The 8,418-nt window shown below is 34.5% G+C and overlaps 1 non-coding gene across 1 annotated transcript; it reads right to left on the reverse strand.

Moving 5' to 3' along the window:
- Positions 1-8,100: 8,100 nt before the first annotated feature.
- Positions 8,101-8,204, reverse strand: LOC112101329. Its single transcript, XR_002907455.1, has one exon. It is a non-coding gene; the product is annotated as a small nucleolar RNA R71 (small nucleolar RNA).
- Positions 8,205-8,418: the final 214 nt, after the last annotated feature.

The raw sequence follows: 8,418 nt of genomic DNA on the forward strand, positions 1-8,418 counted from the left end.
AGCATTGGTTTTATGCATTGGGAAATATTTATTCAAAAATTTTGTTACCATTTGTTCCCATGATGAAATGCTATTAGCAGGTAAAGTATTTAACCATGAACGAGCTCTATCTTTTAAAGAAAATGGGAATAGTCTAAGTTTAACATCATCGTCTGAAAAATTTTCATATTTAAAAGTTTGACAAATGGCATGAAAATCATTTAGATGATTATATGGATCCTCATTTTCTAAGCCATAGAATGTGGGGAGACAATTTAGCACACTAGGTTTTAATTCAAAACTCCTAGCAGCTACATTTGGGTATCTTATGCATGATGTGCTCAAATTAGCTAAGGGACTAAAATAGTCCTTAAATGGCCTCTCCTGTGGTGCTTGTAAATCCATTCCAAATTTATTTTTAATGTGCTTTTGTGTGCGAAGTGTTTTTTCTAATTCAAGGTTTATAGGTTCAAGATTAGGTAATAATGATCTACGACCATGCATGCAAAACAAATAAAATAAAAATAAAGATGGGAACAAAACAAATAAAAATAAAGAAGAGGGAGAAATTACGATACTAACCTTATTGCGCTATTACAACCTTACTATAAAAATATACAAAAACAAATACGTGAAATAAATTAAATAAAAATAAATTAATAAGATAAAAAAATTACAAAAAAAAAATAAATTCAAAATTAAATTACAGAATTTTAAAGAAGAGAGAAAATAAATAAATAAAATTCTTAGCTCAAAATGTAAATTCACTCTTTTTTTCTTTTTTTTTTTAATAAAAAAAATTACAAGAAAATAATTAAAAGAAATTATTCATAAAAATTAATTCTATGAATTAAAATTACTTACCTCCCCGGCAACGGCGCCAAAAACTTGTTGTGTAAATTTTAATGTACTCGCAAGCGCACGAATCTATTGTAGTATAGACTAATGGTGACGAGTGTCGATCCCACGAGGAGGTAGATTTTAATTATATGTAGAATTAATTTTGTAAATGGGTGGTTTGAATTGTGGTGGAAGTCATTTAAATTATCTTAAAATTGGAATTGAAATGGCAATAATAAATTCTAAAATTGGAATTGTAATGGCGAGAATAAATTGAAGCGAAATCTATTGAAATGACGTACTTGGGTATCTGGATCCGTATCGACATGCATCATGGGCTAAATAATCCGTATTAATGCCAATTAAATCATGAGGGGGGCATCCACACCTCATGAACCACGCTCTAATTAATATGGTGCTAAGGGCTTATCGTGCCAAATAATAATAACCTTGTACTAGAGGGCCGGTGAAACCAAGGCGGTACTAGACAAGAATATTATTATTTGTCGACGAGAAGTCAAAACATCCACAAAAACTAGAGGGGAAGAGAAAATAAATTTACCAAATTAAGCCCATGACACATGTTGAGACTTCACCTTCAACCCAAGCTTGAAAGAAAATTAGCCACTCATAATTGAACTAGGGGCAAAATGAGAATTTATTAAAATATGAAGAAAATACAAGATGGAGAAGGAATTACAGAAAATGGATCCCAAAAATGGATTCATAGATATCAAATTAGGGGGGGAAGGCTCCATTTTTATAGATACATGGAGTAAATCATGGCCATCAGATTAAAAACAGTTTGGATGCTCAGGATTGCGCCATGTCATCAGTCAACAGTACGCGGTTTGACCCGGATGAACAGTAACGCGGTTTGGTTGAAAATAATCTTGTGTGATGCATGTACCGTACGCGAGATTTTTCGTCCACTAATATGCTGCCACGTCACCATCAACAGTACATAAGAATTTTAGCCCAATAGGATCGTGACACCTCATTAGTCAATGCCACATCATCGGTCAATGCCACGTCATCGTCCGTCTATGTGAACAGTGTCGTGAACAGTAACGTATACAGTACAGTACATGTGAACAGTGCCATTTTTCCTTTTATGCTCCTCCTAAGGTTTTCGACCGTCCTGAGTTCAAAAGTGATGTCCGTTTTGCCATCTGATCTCTCGTTTATTGTGAAATGACTATGATGCCCCTAAAATACATAAAATACTTAATTAAAATAAAACACACGGAATTAAATCAAAAGAAGGTTAAATTCATAAAAGTAAAGGTGTTAGTAAAACTTGTAGTGTAAAATGATGATTTTCTCCTTTATAAATATACATTTTCTAACACTCAACAGAGCCTACAAAGAAAGAGTGAGCAAAAGAAAAAAAAAAGAGAGTGAAAATCGAAAAGCGGCCAAGAACAATGAGAGAGAAAAGGTCAAGAAAAATGCAGCCATTGAGAGAAAATTAGAGAGAAAACAAAAGAATTTCTATTCAAGAGCGAGTGATATAAAAAGAGCATTGTTTTCACATCATCAAATGATTGTACTTTGTACAAAGAGACATTCTTAAACACTAATAAACTTGGCCCTACTTTGCCTAGTTCTATTATTTCTCTCTAATATGAATATGATGATATCTTTCCCGAGGAAACACCACATGGTTTTCCTCCAATCTGAGGGATTGAGCATTAGATTAATTTTGTACCCGGCGTAACCATTCCAAATCGACCAGCCTATAAGAGTAAGCCGAAGAAGAAGAAGGAACTTCAAAGGCAAGTTAATAAATTGATGGAAAAAAGGTACGTGAGAGAAAGCATGAGTCCATGTGCAGTTCCAGTTTTATTAGTTCTTAAGAAGAATGGGACTTGGAGGATGTGTATTGACTGTTGAGCCATCAACAACATAACAGTAAAGTATTGACATCCCATTCCTAGGCTGGATGATATGCTTGATGAATTACATGGATCTTGTGTATTTTCTAAAATTAACGTAAAAAGTGGATATCATCATATTAGAATGAAAGAATGAGATGAATGGAAAACTGCCTTTAAAACAAAATATAGTTTGTAAGAATGGTTAGTCATGCCTTTAGGTTTGACTAATGCCCCGAGTACTTTTATGAGACTTATGAATCATGTTTTGCGAGCTTTTATTGGCAAGTTTATTGTTGTTTATTTTGATGATATCCTTATTTACTGCAAAAACATAGAGCATCAAGTAGAACATTTGGAATATGTTTTAGATGTGCTTAGAAAAGAAAAGTTGCTTGCAAATCTGAAGAAGTGTACCGTTTGCACCAATAAACTTGTATTTTTAGGATTTGTTGTGAGTGCACAGGGTGGTATACAGGTTGATGAGGAAGGTGCATGCAATCCAAGAGTAAGTAATGTAAGAAACTTTCACGGGGTTGCTAGTTTCTACCGATGATTTGTGAAAGACTTTAGCACATTAGCCGCACCGCTTACAAAAGTAGAAAAAAAAAGTTGGATTCAAGTAAGGAGAAGAGCAAGAGAAGGTGTTTCAAATGATCAAGCAAAAGCTAACCAATGCTCCCTTATTATCCTTGGCTAACTTTAATAAAACATTTGAAATTGAATACGATGCCTCAAGTATTGGTATTGGCGCAGTCCTAATATAGGAGGGACGAACAATTGCTTACTTTAGTAAGAAATTGAGTGGGGCAGCCTTAAACTTCCCTACTTACGATAAGAAGTTGTATGCGTTGGCTCGAGTGTGAGAAACGTGGCAGCACTACTAATGGCCTAAAGAGTTCGTGATTCACACAAATCATGAGTCTTTGAAACACATTAAAGGCCAATACAAGCTGAACAAGAGGCATGCTCGATGGGTAGAATTCACAGAGATTTGTTAGTGAGAGAATCTTATGAAAGAGGGGTTGATAGGGCATTTTAGAGTTGTAAAGACTCTGATAGTTTTGCAGGAACACTTTTATTGGCCACATATGAAACAAGATGTCGAGAGACTTTGTGGTAGATGTGTCACTTGTGAACAAGCCAAATCCAAAGTGTAGCCCTATGGCTTATACACCTTATTACCAATACCTAGTGCACCTTGGACTAATGTTTCGATGGATTTTATACTAGGGTTATCTGAGTCTAAATGAGAGAGAGACTCAATTTTTCTGGCCATGGATAGATTTTCAAAGATGGCGCATTTTATTCCATGCCACAAGACAGATAATGCTTCTAATATCGTTGACATGTTCTTTAGGGAGATTGTGAGGTTGCATGGTATGCCCAGGACAATTGTTTCTGATAGAGATGCTAAGTTTTTAAGTTACTTTTGGAAAACAATATGGGCTAAGTTAGGAAATAAGTTGTTGTTTTCAATTACTTGTCACCCTCAAACTGATGGTCAAACAAAAGTTTTGAATAGAACTTTATCTACTCTGTTGCAGGCTATCATTAAAAGGAACATCAAAACTTGGGAAGATTGTTTACCACATATTGAGTTTGCTTATAGTCGTTCTGTTCATTCTACTACTAAGTATTCACCGTTTGAAATTGTTTATGGTTTTAATCTTTTAACCCTATTAGATTTAACTCCATTATCTGCTTCTAAGCATGTTAACTTAGATGGTAAGAAAATACACGAGATGGTGAAGTTCAACATCGAGCGGAAAAACAATAAATATGCTAAACAAGCCAACAAAGGGCGACATAAGGTAGTCTTTGAACCCGGAGATCTGGTGTGGTTACACATGCGCAAGTAACGATTTTTGGAACGAAGGAAATCTAAGTAATTACCTTGAGGGATGGTTCATTCCAAGTTTTGGAATAGATTAATGACAATGCATACAAGCTGGATTTGCCTAGTGACTACACTGTAAGTGCTACTTTTAATGTTTCTAATTTGAGCTCTTTTGATGCAGGTGATGATTTGAGGACAAGTCATCTTCAAGAGGAGGGGAATGATGAGATTGAGGACAAAACTGTTACAAACACGTGGGATGAGGCATATTCAGATCCTATTCAAGTTCCCGTCAGACCCATCACAAGAGCTCGAGTAAAGAAATTCAAATAAGCACTTAATGAGTTAATTCAAGCAACTTGGGGTCAATCAAATTCATGGAGGTCCGTTGAAGGAATCGCACACGATAAATGCATGATCCAAGCTCTTGAAGTTTCCAAATAATCACGTCCATGAAATAGGAAGTTGGCTTGCACATTATGGCAGGAAAATATATTAATTTCCTTTTCTAAGGAGGCTATTAGAGAAACAAATAAGTTATTTCTCTTTTAATTGCCTAGTTTCCATTTTAATTGATGTAAGGCATTTAAGCCGATTAGGATTCTGATTTGATTTAGATTCTTTCCTATTTACTTATATTAAGATCTGATTTGATTTAGATCCTTTCATATTCGCTTAGATTAAGATTCTGATTTGAATTAGATTCTTTCCTATTTGTTTAGATTCAGATTCCAATTTGATTTTAGTTTAGGATTTATTTCCAAAAATTCTTGTAACCAACCCTATATAATGTCCTCGCATCCAATAAACAGAGATAGATCAGTTTTGATGCAATCGGTGAGAGAGTTAATTCTCATTGGTTCTTTTACAAATTCTTTGAACTTATCATAATTTCGTGGCGTTCAAACTCTTGACTTATCAATCAGATCATTCATAACTGATTGTGCTATCTTCACATTCCAAGCTTTGTGCTTTCATTAAGCGTTGGGTCGCGGTTCTATTCAATTCTAGGTTTAGATTTAATCTTCGGGACTAAATTGATTAGGGTTGCGTCAGTTCTTAACGGGGTTCGTATCACTTTCTTAATTACTTAGCTTAGGATTCTGATTTGATTTAAATTCTTTCCAAAAATTCTTGTAACCAACCCTATCTAATGTACTCGCATCCAATAAACAGAGACATATCAGTTTTGATGCAATTGGTGAAAGAGTTAATTTTCTTTGGTTTTCAAACAAACTCTTTGAACTTATCGGATTTCTGTGATGTTCAAACTCTTGACTTATCAATCAGATCATCTATAATTGATTGTGAAATTATTAACAAAGCTTGACTTATCAATCATATATTTTTTTTATATATACTTATCACGTGAACCAACAAACAAAGTTCTTAGGTTTCCCCTAATGTAATGTGACATTATTAACAAAGCTTAGTAAACAAAGACTAAAAGATTAAATATGTATGCTGTTGAGTGTTAGAAAATGTATATTTATAAAGGAGAAAATCATCATTTTACATTTCAAGTCTTACTCACACCCTTACTTTTATGTATTTAAGCTTCTTGTCATTTAATTATGTGTGTTGTATTATAATTAAGTATTTTATGTATTTTAGGGGCATCATAGTCATTTCACAATGAATGAGAGATCAGACGGCAAAATAGACATCACTTTTGAACTCAGGACGGTCGAAAACCTTAGGAGGAGCATAAAAGGAAAAATGGCACTGTTCACATGTACGGTGCTAAGAAGAATCGATGACGTGGCATTGACCGATGATGTGGCATTGATTGATGAGGTGTCACGATCCTGTTGGACTAAAATTTTTATGCACTGTTGATCGATGACGTGGCAGCATATCAGTGGACCAAAAATCTCACGTACGGCACATGCATTACACAAGATTATTTTCAACCAAACCGCGTCACTGTTCAACTCGGGTCAAACCGTGTTACTGTTCAAACCACGTGGTCAAACCGCGTACTGTTGACTGATGACGTGGTGCAATCCTGAGCGTCCGAAATGTTTTTGATCCGATGGCCATAATTTACTCAATGTATCTATAAAAAAGGGGCTCTCCCCCCCTAATTTGATATCTCTGAATCCATTTTTGGACTCCATTTTCTGTAATTCTTTCTCCTTCTTGTATTTTCTACGTATTTTATTAAATTCCCATTTTACCCCTAGTTCAATTATGAGTAGCTAACTTTCTTTCAAGCTTGATTTGAAAGTGAAGTCTCAACATGTGTCATGGGCTTTATTTGGTAAATATATTTTCTTTTCCCCTCTAATTTTTGTGGATGATTTGATTTTTCGTCGACAAATAATAATAATCTTATCTAGATACCGCCTTGGTTTCACCGGCTCCCTAGTACAAGGTTATTATTATTTGGCAAGATAAGCCCTTAGCACCATATTGATTAGAGTGTGGTTCATGAGGTGTGGATACCCCCCTCATGATTTAATTGACATTAATAAGGGATATTTAGCCCATGGTGCATGTTGATAAAGATCCAGATACCCAAGTACGTCATTTCAATAAATTTCTGTTCAATTTATTCTCGCCATTTCAATTTCAATTTTAGGATAATCTAAGTCACTTTCACTACAAATCCAACCACCGTCATATATAATTAAAATCCACCTTCTCGTGGGATCGACACTCGTCACCATTGATCTATACAACAATAGATTCGTGCACTTGCGAGTTCAATAAAATTTGCACAATAAGTTTTTGGCACCGTTGCCGGGGAGGTAAGTTATTTTAATTTGTAGAATTAATTTTTGTGAATAATTTCTTTTTTTGTTTTCTTGTATTTTTTTCTTATTAAAAAAAAGAAAAAAATCTGCATTTAGAGGTTAGTATTTCTTTTCTTTTTCTCTTCTTTAAAATTCTATAATTTAATTTTCAAGTTATTTTTTTTTCTTTGTAATTTTTGTTTATCTTACTAATTTTTTTAGTTAATTTATTTCACGTATTTTTTATGTATTTTTATAGTAAGGTTGTAATAGCGCGATAAGGTTAGTACCGTAATTTCTCATTCTTCTTTATTTTTATTTGTTTTGTTCCCATTTATCTTTTGTTCTTTGCATGCATGGTCGTAGGTCATTATTACCTAATCTTGAACCTATAGACCTTGAACTTGAGAAAACACTTCGCACACACAAACAAGTTAAAAATAAAATGGATTTGCAACCACAAGAGAGGGCATTTAAGGACTACTTCAGTCCTTTAGCTAATTTGAGCACATCATGCATAAGATACCCAAATGTAGCTGCTAGGAGTTTTGAGCTAAAACCTAGTGTGTTAAATTGTCTCCCAACATTCTATGGCCTAGAAAATGAGGACCCATATAATCATTTGAATGATTTTCATGCTGTTTGTCAAACATTTAGATATGAGAATTTTTCAGATGATGATGTTAAACTTAGATTATTCCCATTTTCTTTAAAGGATAAAGCTCGTTCATGGCTCAATATATTGCCTGCTAATAGCATTACATCATGGGAACAAATGGTTACAAAATTTTTGAATAAATATTTCCCAGTGCATAAAACCAATGCTATTCGCAGGGAAATTTCAGAGTTTATCCAGAGAGAAGACGAACAGTTTTTCGAAACATGGTAGCGATTCAATGGGCTACTCTTGAAGTGTCCACATCATGGGTACCAGAAATGGCACCAATGTCAATACGTTTTGGAGGGATTATTGCCGAATGTGCAAGAATGGCTAATGGCAACAAGTGGAGGAGAGCTAATGTCAAAAAGTGCATCAGAGATTTGGGAATTCTTCCAGCGACAAGCAGATAATTCCCAACAACAGAGTCAATCACTCAGGAATACTAGAAGAATTAAGGGAGTAAATGAGGTTCACATTGACGAA

This window comes from Citrus clementina, unplaced genomic scaffold (genome assembly GCF_000493195.1).
Source record: "Citrus clementina cultivar Clemenules unplaced genomic scaffold, Citrus_clementina_v1.0 scaffold_2, whole genome shotgun sequence".
NCBI classification, from domain to species: domain Eukaryota; kingdom Viridiplantae; phylum Streptophyta; class Magnoliopsida; order Sapindales; family Rutaceae; genus Citrus; species Citrus x clementina.